The following is a 21,004-nucleotide window of genomic DNA, read 5'->3' on the forward strand; positions in this document are numbered from 1 at the left end:
CATGCAAATATCAGGCAGTTCGTGGTCTTCCAGATATCAAAGTTCCAGACAACACCATATGAAAATCATGTCAGTTTGGAAAGAAAACCAGAACTACCTTTCTGGAAAAGGAAGGATCAGCTAGCATGCCTCTTGAGCTAGTACATACAGATACATGTGGTCCATTCAGGAAAAGGACACCTCGAGGAGAAGAATACTTGATATTATTCATTGACGATTTCTTTAGGTTTGTCTGGTTAGGACTTATGAAGCACAAAGATGATTCGAAAAATTCAAATCCTTTAAAGCCTTGGTTGAAAATGAATCAGGATACAAAATTAAGTGTCTTAGATCCGACAGAGGTGGGGAGTTTACCTCAAATGAATTTTTCAATTTCTGTGAAGAACATGGGATAAGAAGAGAATTCTCTACAGCTAGAACTCCTCAGCAAAATGGAGTGGTGGAAAGAATGAACAGAACTGTCCAACAAATGGCTCGTGCTATGCTTGATGAATCTAGAACTCCCGCAACTTTCTGGGGTGAAGCAGCACATGCTGCGGTTATTATTCTCAACAAAACAAATGTCCGAGTGAACAGCACTCAAACCCCTCATGAGCTCTGGTATGGTGAGACTCCTTCGGTAAAGCACTTCAAAATCTTTGGGAGCAAATGCTATATTAAAAATACTGATGAGCAACTTGGCAAACTTGAACCTAGAGCAGATGAAGGCATCCTTCTTGGTTATTCTCCACACAGCAAAGCATACAAGTGCTATAATAAAAGACTTGGAAGAATTGTTGACAGCATTGATGTAGTGGTTGATGAGAAGGGATACATTCCTAGGCAAGTAAATCATGAAGATATCGAAGAAGATGAAGGCCATCCTCAAAGACAGAATGATGAAGAAGAAGAACCTCAAGAAGAACCAAAGGAGCAGATAAGGATAGAAGAGAAGACTCCATCCAGATATGTTCAGAAGAATCATCCAGAATCTCAGATTTTGGGACAGAAAGAAGCAGGTGTACAAACAAGAAGAACAATTGCAGAAGCTTCAAGCTATTTGGCATTACTCTCTTCCACTAAACCAAAAAATGTGAAAGAGGCATGCAAAGATGAATGTTGGGTCAAAGCAATGGATGAAGAACTTGAGCAGATCGAAAAGAACAACACTTGGGAGCTGGTTCCTAGACCAAAGGATAAGAATGTTATAGGAACAAAATGGGTCTTCAAAAATAAATTGAATGAAAATGGAGAAGTAATTAGAAACAAGGCCAGACTTGTTTGTAAAGGGTATGCGCAGCAAGAAGGAATAGATTTTGAAGAAACTTTTGCTCCTGTTGCAAGACTTGAGGCCATCTGAATGTTCCTTGCTCTCTCAAGCTTTCAAAACTTCAAAGTATTTCAAATGGACGTGAAATCAGCCTTTCTGAATGGAGACTTGGAAGAAGAAGTATACATTGAGCAGCCAGATGATTTCATTCTTGGAAATGATCCAAATCTTGTATGCAGATTGAAAAAGGCTCTCTATGGCCTCAAACAAGCTCCAAGGGCTTGGTACTATCGTTTGGACAAATATCTTCATCAACAAGGTTTTTCAAAAGGATCAGCAGACAACAATCTTTATATAAAAGTTGAAAATGACAAATTGCTGATACTTGTTGTGTATGTAGATGACATTATCTTTGGCAGCAATGAAGAAGCTATGAGTCAAAGCTTTGCCTTGGTGATGCAGAAAGAATTCGAAATGTCCTTGTTGGGAGAACTGACATATTTTCTTGGTTTGCAAATCCAACAAAATGAAGGAGGGATCTTCTTGTCTCAAACCAAGTATCTCAAGCAGATTTAGAAGAAATATGGTATGGAAGAAGCAAAACCAGTATGTACACCCATGGTCACAGGATGTAACCTCAGTGCAAATGATGAATCAGCAGCAGTGCATCAACCAACTTACAGATCTATGATTGGAAGTCTACTTTATTTGACAGGTACCCGACCAGACATCATGCATGCAGTGGGAATAGTTGGAAGATTTCAGGCAAATCCAAAGGAAACTCATCTTCAGGCAGTAAAGAGAATCTTCAAATATCTTCAAGGGACTCAAAACTATGGCTTATGGTATCCTAGAGATACAGATCTCACACTTCATGCTTATATAGATGCAGATTGGGCCGGAAGCGTGGATGACAGGAAAAGCACAAGTGGTGGTGCATTCTTTATGGGTTCCAGATTAGTATCTTGGTTCAGCAAGAAACAGAGTTCGATTGCCTTGTCTACAGCTGAAGCAGAATATGTTGCTGCTGCATCTTGCTGCACTCAACTCCTTTGGATGATGCAGACCTTGCAGGATTTTCAAATCACTTATACACCACCCATCTCCATCTTATGTGATAATACAAGTGCAATCAGCATTTCAAGGAACCCAGTCATGCATTCAAAAACCAAGCACATACCAATTAAGTATCACTTTCTCCGGGAACAAGTGCTTGAACAAAAGGTCAAGTTGGAGTATGTTCCTTCTAAGGAACATGTTGCTGATATACTCACCAAACCATTGCCTAGGGAGACCTTTGAATACCTCAGGCAAAAGCTGGGGGTTGTTGATGCATCATCTTGTTATTGAATCTCTTCTGATTGTTGGTTGTACGCAAGGTTCATCTGAAGTATATGTGTACATGTGCTGGGTTGCGGATTGGTCAAAGATCGAATGGCACAGGTTCAGGGGGAGCATATCATGCATTGTTGGCATTATGGAGGAAGTACAGTATGAGATCATGGATGCTGGTCTGAATATTGCTGAAATACGTCTCTATATCTTTCATGGTCATGGATTATGGTTCTTCTTTGCAGATCTGGTTTATAGTCAGGGGGAGCATGTTCTTAGGGGGAGCATAACCCTTTGCCCTTGATGTCAAAGGGGGAGTGATTGGTTGTTGTTGCCATCAAGTCCAAAGGGGGAGATTGTTGGAATTATGATACATATGTTGTACTTGATGGCAACCCACTCATCTCAGATAATAAATTATAGTGTAGAGAAAAGTTCACGCACTTATATGCAGAGAAAAGTTTATTTCAAAAAGTTCACGCACTTTTATGCAGAGAAAAGTTTATCTTACCTTTGGTCCATGGTAGTTAGTCCTTGGTATTTGAACCTATGAGGAAAAGCGCGTATATGTTGGAGAACTTACCTTTGGTCCATGGTAGTTAGTCCTTGGTATTTGAACCTATGAGGAAAAGCGCATATATGTTGGAGAACTTACCTTTGGTCCATGGTAGTTAGTCCTTGGTATTTGAACCTATGAGGAAAAGCGCCTATATGTTGGAGAACTTACCTTTGGTCCATGGTAGTTAGTCCTTGGTATTTGAACCTATGAGGAAAAGCGCGTATATGTTGGAGAACTTACCTTTGGTCCATGGTAGTTAGTCCTTGGTATTTGAACCTATGAGGAAAAGCGCGTATATGTTGGAGAACTTACCTTTGGTCCATGGTAGTTAGTCCTTGGTATTTGAACCTATGGTTTTGGACCATGGTACTTCGTCAAAAGTGTTGATCTCACGTACTTTCATGGTTGGTTCATGGTATTAGTCCAATAGTTTTTTGATCCTATGGTTTTGGCCCGTGGTATTGTGAAAGGCCTAAGCCTATATAAAGCAAAGGAGATCACTTGGCTAATTCATTCTGGCAAATCGAATATCTTAAGATCTGAAATATTGGGTTATTGTTTTAAAAGTTTGATCTATGAAAGGGAAGTTGAAAGCGAATCTGTGAAGGGTGATCTCTCGAGCGCTGCAGCTGCGGAAGTGCGGAGGCGCCACAGAAGGCGCAGTGCGGAGACACCACAGAGGCGCCACAGAAGGCGCAGTGCGGAGGCGCCACAGAAGGCGCAGTGCGGAGGCGCAGTGCGGAGACGCCACAGAGGCGCCACAGAAGGCGCAGTGCGGAGGCGCCACAGAAGGCGTAGTGCGGAGGCGCCACAGAAGGCGCAGTGTGGAGACGCCACAGAAGGCGCAGTGCAGAGGCGCCACAGACGGCGCAGTGCGGAGACGCCACAGAGGTGCCACAGAAGGCGCAGTGCGGAGGCGCCACAGAAGGTGTAGTGCGGAGACGCCACAGAGGCGCCACAGAAGGCGCAGTGCGGAGGTGCCACAGAAGGCGCAGTGCAGAGGCGCCACAGAAGGCGCAGTGTGGAGGCGCCACAGAAGGCGCAGTGCGGAGGCGCCACAGAAGGCGCAGGTGCGGTGGTCGCGGCGCCACAGAAGGCGCAGGTGCGGAGGTAGTACAGATATCTGCAGATCTATACCAGTGAAGTTGCGATCCCTGCTTAAAATTTGTTTTAACTGCCTTTGACTATTCTGCAAGGTTTTGGGTGCATAACTGATGTTTGGTTACTGGTATTGAGTTCAGATAACAGAATGATTAATGACTTATCTTTATGTACTAGATCTGGTTGATAACTATCATAATATCATTGTATATGTATGGATCTGGTGATTGGGTGATTCAGAAGGTTGTTTGATTATGAGCTTCAATGTTGTTGTTGGATCCAGTTTGAAAATTTATGAAAAGTGGTCCTTGAAAGAAAAGAAGTAGGGGGTTGTAGCTCCCTTCCAGGAGAGACTGGAAAACGAGAGAGAGTTGTAGCTCTCTGCAGGTTGCAGCCTACGTACTGGTAAAGGACTGCACCAGTACAAAACCATTGTAAAAGGAGTTTCTAATTTGAAAGAAGATAGAGACATATTGCAGCAGGTGGTTTCCACCCACATTGGGTTTCCACCTTACATCTTGTGTTCTTTGGTGTGACTATCTGTTTTCTTTGTTCATGCTCATTATTTTATGGTATTGACATGCAAAAATAATTCAAAGAATAAATAAGGAAGATTTATTAAAAGAACTTGATAATACTGATTCACCCCCCCTCTCAGTATTATTTCCAACATCACCATGGCCAACTCTCTTCTTGATTCTTTTAGCTGTTCTTCCAGGTGGCCTATGTCTGCAACTCCCTTGGATTTGGCAATTCTCATCCAAGTGTGAGTCCTAACCCGTTCCTGTTCCAATGCAAAGAAAAGTGGTACAACAAACTTCTGTGGGATGATCTTCCCACTTTCTAACAAGTTGTAATATGAGCCCAAACTAGGTTGAGGGCTTGGTTCTAGTATCTCCTCGGTCTTGTCTTCTCCCTGTGATTGTTTGGCTGCCTTCTCCTCCAATTTCTCAGTCTCTTTTAACTTGGCTAGAGTTTCCTATAGAGATGTTTCAGCTTCCTATAGAGTTGCCTTTGAGTCCATCATCCTAATTCTCTCTTTCCATGTGGAGGTTTTTGGGCTTCCTCTTTCATAGGTGATAGATATCTTGGAAGGAGACTCTTCCTTCTTTTTAGTGGTTGTGTCCTCAATGACAATTGGTTCCTTTGATTGTGGCTGGGGTTTGCCCACTTTTATCCTTGTGCTTATTTTGGATTTAAAGTACATGGAGGTTTGCCTCTTTCTTTTTCCTTTTTGTTTTGTCGGTGTGCTTAATGTAGCAAGCACAGCTGCTGCTTCCCTTGCCAACGTCTCAGGGTATTTCTCTTTCTGTTGTTCTTTTCCTTTGCTTCTTGTAGAAATATTTGTGTCCACTGTTTCTGTCTGTGTTACTGGTATCTTAGGGTGTGTCTTTTCCTTCTCTTGCTGGGTGCCTGCTTTGGCTGTGGCAGTCTTGTTTTGGGCTTTCTCGGCCTTTTCCTTTCCAATTTGTGTCCTTTTTCCCTTCTCTGTTCTTGTTGTTGTCTCTTTCTCTGTTTTAGGCTCAACAGTCTTGTCAAATTCTTCTTTTTCTTTCTGTTCTTCCTCTGTTTTTCCCTCTGCTTGAATGTCTTATGCTCCCTCATCATTGTTCTTCTCAATTTCTTCAGTTTTCTCCCCCTCATCACTGCTGGATGGGGTGATGTTCTCAGCCAAAGTTCTAATGTCATTATCCCTAGACATATTTTTGAAGATTTCCCAAGCTATGGGGATAGTATAGGTGTGTAAAGCATCTTCTAACAACAGTTTGATGAGCCCATGGTGGGCCAACTGATCTGGGATTCCTTCATTTAGCTTTGTACCACATTCAATTAAGGACTGAAGGAGGAAATATGGGATGCTCAGTTTTCTGGCTGGAGGCAAGTCCATCCCATACCTTAATTCATGTAACAACCTGAAATGATATCCATAAATGATGCTAAACCTCCCTTCACATGTGATATACTTCATTATTTGATAACTAACTTCACTCTAGAGAGGAGTCAAGCTTGTCCTTCTAACCCCATTTTTGTCTTCTACAGGATGCTCCTCAGGCAGAAAAAATGTTTTCTTAGCAACTTGTCGCAATGATCTCTCCTCTTTGCTCCAAGGGAGCCCCAATGGTAGACCAGTAATTCTACTGATGAGATCAGGTTTAAGTTCTAGGGTCAAACCCATAAAGCTAACTGTGGCATGTGTCTTTGAATGTGGTCTCAGGGACATCAAAAAACTCTTCAGTTATCTCCTCATCATAACCCTGAATTCTGTCAAAGAAGGATATCCAGTTTGCCCTGGTGAAAAGGTCCACCACCTCAGGGTGCTCGTGCAATTTGCTAGAGTCTGAGGGTTCTTTCCTTATGAATCCTCTTGGCATGGTGTTGAGTTCTCTCTTTATGTTTCAACCAAAAAAGAAAATGCTCAGATGGGAGAAAAACAGTCAATCACTGAAATAGAGGATAGCTAGATTCGATTTCTTTTGAACCCAAGAAGGAATGTCCTGGGTGCTTCTTTGCAATATCAAATTGCAATAATTCTCCTGTTTTAAACTGCTGCCACCTTGAATTTGACTTCCTGGTTTTGAAAAGAAAGAATTTTTTCTACACAACAGAGGATAAGGACACAGGTTCGTTTCTCAGCACGTAGGCATATATGCACATTCATTTTTTTTCTCACACACACATAGGCTGGCCTTTACTGTTGCATGTATATTTCTTACAGGAGAATTTGAAAAAGGATGGGGATATTTCGGATGCAGAGAGAAAAAGAAACTATGTAGACTCAGGGAAATATGCAGGTAGACTTTCACTTTTTCAATGCACAGGGAGACTTCCACTTTCTTTTTCAATCTACTGCCGTGTTCAATTTACCACCTTACTCAAACAAATCATGCACAGAGAATTTTTCCCGAGCCAACCTCGTTTGAGCTTGAATTTCGACGAAAATCCCGAGTTTTCTTTCTGCCGAGTTGTTCTCTGCCTTTCCTGTAGAACCTTTCCTGTAGAAATCTCCCGGCTCGTGTAGAATGAAAATGTGCTTCCGGTAGAGCCCGATAGGCGAGAGATTTTCAAAAACAGGAAAAAAACTGGTGGAGGACGACTGGTTAGCTGCTCTGGAAGCAGTGTATGCATACTCCAGTTGAGAACGTCGTGAGTGCAAAATGAACAAAGGGTGGTGCATGTTTCAACTGAGCTGTCTTTTATCTGCGGGCGTGATTCGTGGTGAGGGGATGAGGTGGCCGGACCGGACCGTTGATCCTACGTCACAGCCATAATGTTTCTGCATGTCATCTGACTGCCATCACCTCCCTTTCTCCCGTTATCTGCCGCCACCACTACCAGTCCCGAAGATTTCTTCCTGAATGGACATTCCACACGTGCTGGTTGTGCATCTAATCAACAGTTTTGAATTTAACGGGGCTCATTTGAATTCCACAAGGATGTGTAACTGGCTGAGGGTGGCCACCAATTCCACTCAATCCGAACCATTCCCATAGTCACGCAAACTTGAAATATGATTTATGCAATTGAAGAATGAGTTTAGGCACTTACCTGCATAGTCGCGACCGTGTTATGCAGATTTCGGATTTTGGAACCCATTTCTTCATTTGCTGTTGCTGCTTGCGCACTGCATGCTTGGCCTTGGGCTATTTCTGATGTTCACACATTCAAGTAGAGCTCCATTCATGTTTCATATGCCATACTTTGCTGTCCCTGTCTCTAGAGTATGTCTTTCAGAGGGATCAGCTGCTACAGGAATCTTGTAGGATTTCCTGTAGCTGCTTCTCCTCCTGGAATGAAAGCTAGAATGAGCAGGGCTACACTACTGATGAGGGTCTCGGCTGATAAGGAGTCTAGATGGAGGGTATCAGGTATGGTGAGTGAAAAACTACTGCTTTGATTTGTCATTAAAATTTTTTGCTGGTAGCATGAAGGAAGAAAGATTTCTGTGTGTGATTGTGCAGGGACATAAAAATGAGTGCAATGGAGGTGTACAAAGATGGAAAAAGGGCGACATATGGCGATGGATGGAAGTAGGGAGGTTTACAGGTCTCATAGACAGATTCCCAACCTTCGAGTCCTCTTCTGAGATCGATTTTGGCTTTTCCGTAGGTTCTACAAGATCTTCCTGTAGAAGATACATAATTTCCTGTAGAAGGTGAAATCTTAGCCCGAATGAGACCAAATCTTAAGAGAGGGTAATGGTCATGGAGGAATGGATTGTGAGGGATGATTGCAGCCTGGTTATGACCTCTGTCCTTTTCTTGTGCGATTCTCCTAAAACCTGTAATGACCTTTCTGCAACCTGCAATTTATTCAACAAAAATTAGGTTTATTTATTTATTTATTTTTTATTTTTTTTAGTCTGAGATAGCTGGGGCACCTCCAGGAGGTTTTCACCCTCACTATCTGCCCTGGGCACCTCCAAGAGGTTTTCACCCAAGGATCTTTTATTCCTTTTTTTTGTGTTCAAGGTGTGGGTGGAGTGGGGATAGGGGCTTGCTCCACTACCAACACTGATTTACCCAGAGTTTCAATGAACTCCTGCTTAGAAAGGGGCTTCCTGTAGATTTTCAATTGACGCCCATTGAGGAGCATGGGGATGGCTTCTTCATCAATGGTATTGATAAGGACTGAATCATTGTCGTTGCATTTCTCCACTGTATATGGTCCCAGCAATCTTGTCCTCAGCTTTCCCTTGAAATCCTTGTATCTTGAATCATATAACAACACCCAATCTCCTGGCTGAAATTGCTTTTCTTTAAGGTGCCGGTCATGCCATATCTTTTTTGAAGTTGGACTACCTTTGAGTGGGGAAGGGCCTGCATTCTCTGTTCATCTAATCCATTCAACTGCAGTAATCTTTCCTGTTGTGCATGGCTGAGATCTAGGTCCAACTGAGCTACCAACCTCAATGTATTATATTCAAATTCTATGTACATCAAAGCCTTCTTCCTGTAGACCAGCTCATAGGGTGTGAAACCTGTTGTAGTTTTCCAAGTAGTGTTATAGGCCCAGCTGGCCTCAACCAAGTGATTTTCCCAATCTTTTCTACTGCTGCTCACCACTTTAGTCAAAATCTCTTCCAAAGCTCTGTTAGTGACTTCCACCTATCCATTTGCTTGCAGATGATAAGGGGTGGAAGTTCTGTGCTTAATCTTGTGATGAGTGAGCACGTATTCAATCAGGTTGGAGGTAAATTGACTTCCTTGATCCGTGACTAATTCTCTTGGGTAGCCAAACTTGTAGAAGATATTTTCCCTCAAGAACTCAGCTTGTTTTTCTTTTGTTGCTGCCTTGATTGCCTTTGTTTATGCCCACTTGGTCAGGTAGTCTGTGCACACAATGATGTAAGACTTTTGTTTTGAAGGAGGGTTGATAGGACCCACAAAGTCCATGCCCCACTTCTCAAATGGCTCGAAAGTCACTTGAGGTTGTAGGGGTATCTCATCCCTTGGAGTTGGTTTCCCCATCCTTTGACATCGGTCACATTGGCTGATGTATCTCCTGACATCTTGATGAAGAGTAGGCCAATAGTACCCTGCCTGTAGAATTTTGAAGGCGGTTCTTTTTGATGCAAAGTGGCCTCCATAGGGCCCATCATGACAGCTTAGGAGGATGTCGAAAACTTCCTCCTCCTTGACACAACGCCTCAAAATCTGATCTGGGCCAAGTTTAAATAGGTTGCCCCCAATCCAAGTGAATGGGGCGCTTTTCCTCACGATCTTGCTCTTCTCTTTTGAGGATAGGTGTGGCGCAAACTGTGCTGAAACCAGGTAATTTGCTATATCAACAAACCATGGAGAGAGTACTGAAATAGAAAACAAGTGTTCATCTGACATTTGATCATCCACCATCCCTTTTTCACCTGCACGCAAATCTAGTCTAGACAGAAAATCAACAAGAACATTTTCCTTACCTGGCTTATCAATAATGGTCAAATCAAATTGCTACAATAAAAGTAACCATCTAATGATACGGGCATTTACATCAGGTTTATTCATCAAATACCTAATTGCAGCATGATCAATGTGTACAAACTTTTGATAACCAGTGATGTAGTGCCTGAACTTGTTTATGGAATGGACTATGGCTAGGAGCTCTTTCTCAGTTACAGTATAGTTTAACTCTGCCTTGAACAGGTTTTTACTGACAAAATATATTGCATACGGTAGCTTCTCTTCAACTTGTCCTAAGGCTGTTCCTATGGCTTTGTTCAAGGCATCTGTGTGAATGTGGAAATGTAGGGCCCAGTTTGGACCTTTCAAGATTGGGGCAGTTTGCTAGCTTACCTTTCAATGCATCCAGAGCCTCTTGACAGTTGCCAGTCCATATAAACTCAACATCTTTCCCCAAAAGACCAAACAATGGAGAGGCTAGCTTACTGAAATCTTTAATGAATATTCTATAATATCCTGCTAAGCTTAGAAAACTCCGAACATATCTTACCTTTTGAGGAGGTGGGACCCTTTGGATGATAGCAATTTTGTTGGGATCCACCTGTAATCCTTGCTGAGAGATTGTATGACCTAGCATGGTCCCTTCAGTGATTAGGAATTCACATTTTTCAGGACTGAGGGACAGGTTCATTTCAATACACTTGGCTAAAAATTTTCCCAGGTTAGTCAATGCTTCTTGGAAGTTGGACCCATAAGGATTAAATTCATCCGTATATATTTCCACCGAATCATGAACGAGCTCAGCAAATATGCTCAGTACTGCTCTATGGAAAGTGGCAGGAGCGTTGCATACCCGAAGGGAAGGACCCGGTAGGCAAAGGTACCCCATGGACAAGTGAAAGTGGTCTTATCTTGGTCTTCCGAGCTGATTTGGATCCGATTATACCCGGTAAACCCATCTAGGAAGGAAAAGAACTTCTACTCTGCCAGGCCATCTAACACTTGATCTATGAAAGGCAAAGGGAAATGGTCCTTCTTGGTAGCTTTGTTAAGTTCTCGATAATCTACATAGATTCTCCACTTCCCGTTTTTCTTGTGCACAAGCACCATAGGAGAAACCCACTCGCTGTCAAATATGGGGTATATGAATCCTGCATCCAACAACTTTTGCAATTCTTCTTTGACAATGTCCTTAAGGGCTGGATTCATTCTCCTCTAAGGCTGCCTGACTGGTTTACAATCCTCTTTAATGTAAATGTGATGGGTACAGACTGAGGGGTGGACTCCTTTCATCTCCTCATAGCTCCAAGCAAAAGCATCCAAATGGCTATTCAATAAGCTATATAGCTCCTTCTCCTGAGATGGGGATAGGGATGAGTTGATATTTAAGGTTCTTTTAGGTCCAAATTCCACATTCTTAACTCGGGGAGAGGTCGGATCACTGGCTTGGGTGTCTTCTACCAACTCCTCTAATGGCAGTGCACTGGGAGGTGGATTTTGAATCAAATTCTCAATAAGGTCATCCTCGGTTTGAGGACCTCCCCTGGTGGCTTCCACTATGCACAATGGTGCTGAGTAGACTTCATCCTCATATTCCTCCTCCAACCAGAGAGGTAAGTCATGTTCTAGGAGAGGTCGGGCAAGAAGATATAGGACTAGCTGTTTGGACATAGGCCCATTCTTAATGGTCATGCTCCCAGCTCGACAACTGATGTAAGCATCTGCAATAGCTAACCAAGGCCTTCCCAAAATGAGGGGGTATCCAGTGAGTTTTGCCTTTGGCTGAAGGACCAAGAAGTCCGTAGGGTACTCTCAAGAATCAATGGAGACCATGACATCTTCCACAATCCCCTCGGGGGTCACGGTGGAGCGGTCTGCTAACTGTAATACCGTCGAGGTCTTTCTTAGGGAAATATGAAGGTTGAGTTTGAGCATAGTGTCCCTAGTCATCACATTAATGGCAGCCCCTAGATCAATCAGGGTGTGGGGGATTATGGTGCCATTGATGTGGACATCGACTACAGGATTCCAAGGGTCTAGATATTTTGGACAGATTACTTGTCCCAACATCAGGTCGGACAGTTGTCCTATGACATTGATAGTTGGGGCATCTCTCTTGTGCCTGCCTGGGTGCCTGAAACACTTCTCTTTGATCAATTTGTTGTAGATTGGTACATATTTTATGGCCTGGAGAAGTGGTATTTTTACACATAACTGTTTAAGTTCTCCCAGAAGTTCAGTCTCTTCTAGGTTTGGTTGCGTGGTTCCAATTAGTCTCTTAGGGAAGGGTGGAATGACTTTGGGTTCACTTTCCTGTTTCTCTTCTTCATCCTCCTTAGGAGGAGGTTGGCTATCTGGGAGGACCTTCCCAGATCATAGGTTGATCTTCTGAATCTCCACAACATAGATAGGGCATGTTGTCTCTTCAGTATATACCTGCTGGGCATGTCTGTTATTGGGGTTTGGGTTCGGTTGAGCAGGCATCTGTGTTTGTCTTGGAGGAGAAGGATGTAATGGTTGTGGTTGAGCAGGCGGTGGAGGCAAAATAGCGGGAGGAGAGTTGTACTGGGGCCTCCACCCCTGTTGAGGTGCATTCCACTGAGGTTGCGGCTGAACATGAGAATGAAACGAATGAGCAACAGGTTGAGTATGGTATTGAGATGGATATGACCAAGGAGGGTGTGCGGACCAAGAAGGATGAGCAGGGGGACCCCAAGAAGGTATGTGAGTGGATTGGTTGGGGTTGTAATAAGTCTGGGATGTCCCTTACATCCCCTGTTGGTACGGTCTAGGTCCATGTGGCCTCCTTTGGTTTAGGAAGTAGAGTGGTTCAGTGGCTCCTTCCGCCCCTTGGTACATAGCTATAAATCCGGGTAAGGTTGGGCACTGGTTTGTAGGGTGGTTTGCCTCACAAACGAAACATACCTCTATGGAGTGCAATGGACACTCATTCCTAGGATGCTTCCTTGTGCATCTGGGACAAAAGATAGCCAAAGCCCTCTCAACTTCCTCTTGTTTATGTTGGATTCGGAAGGTATCCATTTGCATGGAAATGGTATATCTCACATCACTTTTAAGGTCTTCCATATGATTTGCAAACTCATGTTTGGAGAAGGTGGTACTGGCTAAAAGTTGACTCCCCCTACCTCTTTTCTGGGCTGCCCTAGAATGATTTCTAAACACAGTCTTTATTTCATCATAAGGTAGTTGGTAGATGTCTACCCCAGCCAGCAAATGGAGGGTATCTAGAAGGTCTTCAGGGACTTCTCGGAGCAGAACCAACTTCAGAGATTCGGGGTCAAGTGTGCACCTGGCCCTTGTATAACTGAGTTGGAACCTTTCTTCATACTCTTCTAAAGATTCATCACTTCCCATGGTCATCCGAAAGATTTATCCCTTTGTTTCCTTTGTCCTACAGTAATCTTGGTATTTGTTGTTAAAGGCTTGCTGCATCTGAGCCCAAGTTGTGATACTGTTTCCAAGTAACCCCATGAACCAACGTAGTGCTACATCCTTGAGGGTAGAGGGAAAGAGTTTCAACTTTTTCTCGTCTTCTGCATAGTCATAAGTTCGACAAAGGACAAGAAACTCAAACAAGAAAGTATCAGGGTCTTCAGTGGTCAATCCATGGAAGTGAGGTAAGGCTGAGGGACTTGTGTTTTTCATTTTTGTGTCCTCATTGGTCTCTCGGATGGGAAAGGCACCTTCTCTTCTCTCCTCATTTCCTATACCGTTTCTGTGTTCAGCCATGGTCTCAGGAGGAACGTTTTCTTGCTCTTCTTCTATTATAGGATCTTCATATATCTCTGGAGGTTCACCTATAGGTTCTTCTGGATCAATGCCACCAAAGAAGAGAGAAGGGTGACTTAGTGATGTGGTGGGGGTGTTGGGTAGGAATTTTCCTGAATTGTCTCTATTCCTACGAGGCATGAAATGAAATATTTTTGGTTGATTTATGTTTTTTCTCTGCTTGTACCTGCAAAACTGAAATTAACTGAACAACAAATTGCAACTAACTAAAATAAACCTTGCTGGAATGAAAATTTCAGAATTGAAATGAAAGCAGGAAATGACTAGTCTATGTTCTTGAAATGAAATTGCAGAATTGAAATGCTAATCTACACTTGCAGAATTGAAATTGTGGAATTGAAATGCTAATCTATGAAAGCGAGAAATATATAATCTATGCTTTGCTGAAATGAAATGAAAGCATGAAATGTCTAATCTACTTTTGCGGAAATGAAATTGCAGGATGGAAATGAAACAACTACTCTACTCTTGCTGAAATAAACTACTTAGCAGAAGGTTGCAGTAGAAAATAGAAGAAAAGCAGCAATCACAAATACTCTGACGCTTCCCCGGAAACGGTGCCAAAAATATGGTGGGCTCCAGTATTGTAGTAATTATGCTGCAACTCCTCGGACTCCCTTCTTTACTTTTATCAACCCAGTAGTTCGTAACAATCTTGGAAGCGACGATGCTATATGCACAAGTACTAGCTCTTACTGCAGGTTGTCACTTGATTAGCTGGCACAAGTTTGCTAGGAGCTTAAGCCAGCTTCTATGAGTTCTTAGAAGAAGCTGTTAACTGTGATGGATGAAAGCTAACTCAAAAGAGGCTAGTCTACTTGCAGAAAGAAGATGAAAGCTAAAAGGAAATGCAAACCCTAGCAAACCCTAGTTCTACCGACTAACCCTACTGGTGCAAGAAAAGAGATGAAAGCTGCTAAAATGGATACCATTGACTCTTAGAAAGGTAAAATGCATGTGACTAAGCTACTTTTGAAGGAAAATATGGAAAAAACATCTTTTTTATTTTTGAGTAATTTTGCGGAATTATTATGCATGTGCTTTAACTATTTTTAACTGTGCAGGGGTTTATTGGCTAAAGGAAATGGAGTGGGTGATTGCAGGAGGTTGGGAAGGTGAGAAGAGGACATAAGGGGTCCCTACCACCCTTCTAGAGAATTCCATAGCGATCAGATCTTGAAAAACTACTCGCGTGAACTTTTACAGGAAGTCTGCAGGGGTTCTACAGGAACAGGTCGAAAGTGGAATTTAGAGGGTTGATGGTGGAAAAATGGTGGGAAGTGGAAATGAAGGATGGATAAGGATGTTAAGGGCTCTAGGACCTGGTAAATGAAGCTAAGAAGTGATGAAGGTGGTTGGATTTGTTCAAGGATGGAGAGAGCAACGTTGCACAAAAATGTAGAAATTAGGGCAAATTGGGAAAGTGTAGCAAATGAAGGGGACAAATCTGGAATTAGGGGCTCGAACAGGTTGTATGATTCAGGAAGGGTAGGTAGGGATGTATTATAGGTGCTCTACACACTATTTTCCAAAACTGATCGAACAAAGACTAAAAAAAACAGAGATTTATCTATTTTGACCTAATCTGCCCTTAAAAACCAGAAATATAATGAACATAAGTTTATAGACAGAAAATCATGCAAGAGAGATATGGAAATTGAGCAAGAATAGATCTAAACATGGAAACAAAACTGATATCAACTTTTCCAACTTAAAATCTAACACTAGCAATTGCATTGGAAGGCAAAAATAGTGTTTTTGTGGTAGCAAGTATGCCTTGGTCTCAGCTCATGGTCCCAAGGAGGGAGAGATGAGATCAAGGACTACTTGTTGGCCTTTTTGCAGATATTTTCTGTTACCAAACTATCAAATCAACCTGAAGCATGAAAAACTATCTCAATCATAAAAAACAACCTAAGTAACAAAGCAAGATTTTAACCTAAATAATAGAAACTATTATATGAATGCAAGAAAAACACATAAAAGTACACAAAGGAGGTACTGAAACTTGGGTTGGGCCCAACCCCAAGAGCTACAGCCTCCTGAGAAAGCTCAGAGATGGTGCAAAGAGAGATTCATCTTCATTACTCAAAAAATAATAGTCATGTCACAAAACTGTTTACAGAAAGAGCTTGAAAAAATGAGCTGAATGCAGAGCTGCACTAAAGTGCAAAAACAAACTATTCAATAGCTAAAATACCAAGTCTTGAAGCCTTCCTACTTATGCAACATGAGGAATCCCAACAGTCCTCCTTAACTTTAGGAACTTGGCTGCCCAAAACTGCAGTTAATCAACCACTTCACTAGACCTGCCTGGCTGCCCCTTGAAATCATCTTTGGTGGGCTGTTGAACTCCGAGCTGATGGTGGAGAACTCGAGGAAGGGGTCATTTAGTGCAGGAGACACCCCTCCTATAAATCCTCATCCTTGTTACGTCATATTTGGCTTCCAATTTGCTCATAAATGCCTAACCTTGGTCCAAAAAATGTCCAAAAATCTGCGATAAGCACGTATTAGACTTTGTGGTCAAGTGACTATTCCCATTCATTCAATTAACATAAATATATTCAAAACCATCCATAAAACTATGAATAATGGTGGATTAATCGAGAATAATAGGCAAAATGAGCCCATAAAGTTACCCATTTTTGGGGCTCATCACATGGATAAAAATGCATCATTTTAGAATAGGGAGTTTTCAGATTGATGTCTTCTCGTCATGAGTGAATTGTAGGAACAAGTACACTATCAAGTCATGGCGAGATGATGAAGAAGGAGAAGAAGGAGGGAAGCATGCCTAAAGACTGACTTTTAGTTGAACTTATAAGTGGACCTATCAAGATCAAGCAAAGGAACACAAGTTTGCAATCACCTCCCAAGACTGAAGATCATTGAAGGTACGACATCATCAAGCTATGTGGAGGAGAATTGAAAGCATATCCAAGAACACATCTAGCATGAAACAACAACAACAAATTGACATTGCCACATCATCAAGCTAGTCCATGTCAACATTGTCATGTCAAGTCATGTCATGAGTTTTCATATGCAACATCACTAGTGTGGACCATGTATATTGTAATCAAAGGTATTGTGAAGTGGAAGTCCAAAGGACACACATGAATAAGAAGAATCATATAAGTTGAAAAGTCATAGGAAGTTGAAAAATTACGAGGGTAGTCAAAGAGTCACAAGGGAGAAGCATCATCCCTTAGTTTTATATACCCCCTCATTGTATGAGCAAAGGAATTTTCATATTGGCTCCTCTTGCAAGGAATTAGAGAGATCAACTAGTTCTTTGAGGAGCTAGGAGTGGCTCCAATGTCCCACTACCAGGGCTAGTGATGTACAATGTAAATATGAGTCTTAGAACTTTTGCTTAATAACAAAAGCCTTTTCAGGCCAGCACATTCTTCATGCATGAACTATGAACTTTTGTAAAACTATTTTGTGGACGTTTGTATTTCATGTTTGCTTTCACATGTAATAAGATAGTTGAACTATTTCAGTTATTTTAGTGCTTATATTGTTGAGAATGTGCTGTAATGGTTGTTATTGCTGTCTCATCCTTGTGGACTATTCTGTAGGATACTAGAAAATTCCTTCCTTGTTTATGGGTTATAACGATTTTCGCATCTGCTGTGGTCTATTCCACTGGATGTTAGATGGATCTTCCTTTGTTTGTTGGTTGGAAATATTGTCGCATCCGCTATGGACTATTTCGTTGGATGTTGGACAAGTCCTTCTGGTTTATGCGTGTCTCTTCTTGGGTGGTACTATTACCTCTCATTTAGAGGCTCACTTCTCTCTCCCCTTGGCAGTAGAAGGACCTCGACACAGTTGCACTGCACACTCACCAGGCACATTGCCCTTGCTTTTTGAAGATACCATTGCATCACTCTCTTGTGCTAACACTTAGAGTCAAGGAAAAACTTTAAGGATTTGGCAACCGAACCTTTATATCGGATGCGAATCCTACGCCAAACAATGTGAAGTCTGATTGGGACTTCATATCAGGGAGATCCCATGAACGTTGGTAGGTCCAGCACCTTCAACACCACCTATCAACCATCCATAAATGAGCTTTGAACGAAACCCCTTTACAATAAAAATTTGGGATATTACTAAACAACTTCACGGAATACAAATCATTTCACATATTTTTTATTCTTAATTTATATAAAAAATGCATTAATATATACATGCCATGAATATGAAGATATAGAGAGAAAGACAATGGCATTCCATTAAAACTTCGATTCTTAATCATTCTTTGAATTTCCCATCCACTTTAATCTAATGGGCCTCAAAATTAGATGTATCTAAGTTTTAGTTATTATTTCACTTGAGGGTCATGTATTTTCCATTCATGTGGTCTCTATGTATGATCCTATGTATATGAACACTTGATACAAGTCTAATCACCATCTATATTTTAATGTCTCAATTCTTGGTGTAGCAGAGTATGATCATTTGAAAAAACTAGTCAATATTAATTTAGGCTCCAATGAACACTTGATAAAGTGTGTAGATAAGAGATAATGTATATTCTTGTATTGTGTTGGAAAAAACAGGTATTACATAAGTATATAAATAAAAAACCATGAAGAGTTAGTGGTGGCAATAAACATTTTTGTAATATTGGAGCATAAATAACATGATAAGACATCACAAAATAATTTATTAATAGAATGATTTAAGATATCATATATTTATACTTTATATTTTTAATAATTTCCCACAAAACTAGATTGATATGGTCATCTTAGACGAACCAAATTAGAATAATGTGGTTAGAAAATCCATCTTTTTTTCCATTTTTAATTCCAAATATGTCATTCAACTTGGCTAGGACCACTTGACCAATTTGAATAGTGGGAATCACCTTTAGCTAACTATCCACAAATTGTCTAAAATGTGATATTTGAATCCAAATTTGGGTTTAATATGAGGTTGTAATACATCTCTCCTGCGCTTTCTGCCCCCCCCCGCTTTATTGATTTTCTAAGTGCAATGCAAACTAGCCAATATTTTTGAAATCTTGATAATTATTGTTGATGTAGATCATCTTTTAATTTATTCCAATATATAATTAAAAAAATATACTTTATAAATTCAACCATAAAGAATAGTAGAACAATAGTGATCACAATGCACAAAAGAGAGACAAGATTTACCTTGGGAAAACCCAAAAAGGGGAAAAACCCAACAACCCTTTTCAATAGATAAATTCTTCCTGTCCAACAAGAGACACACCTAGAATAATGGTCAAACCTAATCTTCCCCTCTAAGTTAGGCCTCCCAATCTGATCTAGAAATCCACTTTACTGATTTTCCCAAAAATCCGGCCTTCTGTGTAAACTTAAAAAACTTGACTTTTTATGTTCAGAAATTTAGATTTCTGTGGCTTCTACGGCTTCTTTAGAAACTTGAATTTCCACAAATTCTGTGGCTCCTTTAGAAACTTGGATTTTTGAAATAGAAACTACCAAGAAAATCTACGAACCACTAAAAGAGAGAAACTATCCACATGTGCAAGCTAGAGAAGAGAGAGAGAGATGAATTTTATCATTCTTTTCATCCTCCTCGTCCTTCACTTGCTTGCCCGAAAACTGTCTTGTGTGAGAGAATACAAATGACCAAGTCGAGGAGGTTGAGTAACCTTTATATAGTGATTTGTCTATGTCAAATGGGTGTGTCTCTTGTACATGTACGAATTGAGTTGGAGGGTAGCTGACTTGTCACTTTTAGAGCCTAAATTTACATTTCAAAAATTCAAATTTTCATCTTTAAAAAGTCAGAATGGGACTTTGACTCAAAATAAAATTTCCTTTGACTCTGAAATTTATAAATATGATTTAAAATGATAAATACGAATACATTAAGTGACTAAATACACATTATGAATACTGACCATAGTTACAAATTCATCACTCCCTCTTAACTAGGGAGGTATCTATAATCATTGTCATAGGTGTTCTCAAGTTGGGAAATTTCTCTAAAGGAACAAGATATTCATAATCACCAACATCATCATCTATTATCAACATATGCTAGTGGCCATATCTTGGGTGGTATCAAACTCATGGCAATGCCATCAACATATTAGGACTCACTCCTTCAGAGTGATTAGTCCTCGAAGCCCATTTCCTCTACCTAGGAAACAATGTTGAGACCCTCAACTAGCAAGCACTCACTCACCCTTTCTGGTTAGCACTCTGGGCCAATACCTCACTAAACCCATTCCTAGTTTGTTTTCGGGTCTAGATGTTAAAAGGGCCTCACTTCACCCTACATGGTGTGTGATCAAGGTCCAAGACCTCACTCCACACTTCTGGTGTGTGATCAGGGTCTAAATGTCGAGGGACCTCACTCCACCATTCCTGGTGTGTGATCAAGGTCCATGACCTCACTCCACCATTCTTGGTGTGTGAACAAGGTCCATTACCTCAGTCCACACTTCCTGGTGTGTTATCAAGGTCTATATGTTGAAATACCTCACTCCACCATTCTTGGTGTGTGATCAGGGTCCAAGACCTTACTCAACCTTCTTGGTGTGTGATCAAGGTTTAAATGATAAAGGACCTCAATCCACCATTCCTGGTGCATGATCAGGGTCCATGAGTTCACTCCACCATTTCTGGTGTGTGAATAGGGTCTAGGAGCTCACTCCACCATTTTTGGTGTGTGATCAGGGTCCAGGAGCTCACTCCACCATTTCTGGTGTGTGATCAGGGTCTAGGAGATCACTCCACCATTTCTTGTGTGTGATCAGGGTCCTCCTCCTCCAAGAGAACTCTGGGCATCTTGGACCCATTCTCACTACTGGGAGAGTATCCATCTGTGCTATAGGCATATCAACGCCCTCTCAATGAGAGGGATAATCTCCACAAGCCCTAGCTTATCTCTGAAGTACACAAACTTTTCCCTGGGAAACGACTTCGTGAGAACATCAACTGCCTTCTCATCGATGGAGATGTACTTGAGCCTTATTTCTCTCCTCTCCACAATATCACGGATGTAGTGGTGCTTGATCTAAATACGCTTCGACCCATCATG

The sequence above is a fragment of the Pinus tabuliformis genome, chromosome 1_1 (genome assembly GCF_031772625.1).
Source record: "Pinus tabuliformis cultivar Carrire ecotype Pingquan chromosome 1_1, CPIR1, whole genome shotgun sequence".
NCBI classification, from domain to species: Eukaryota; Viridiplantae; Streptophyta; class Pinopsida; order Pinales; family Pinaceae; genus Pinus; species Pinus tabuliformis.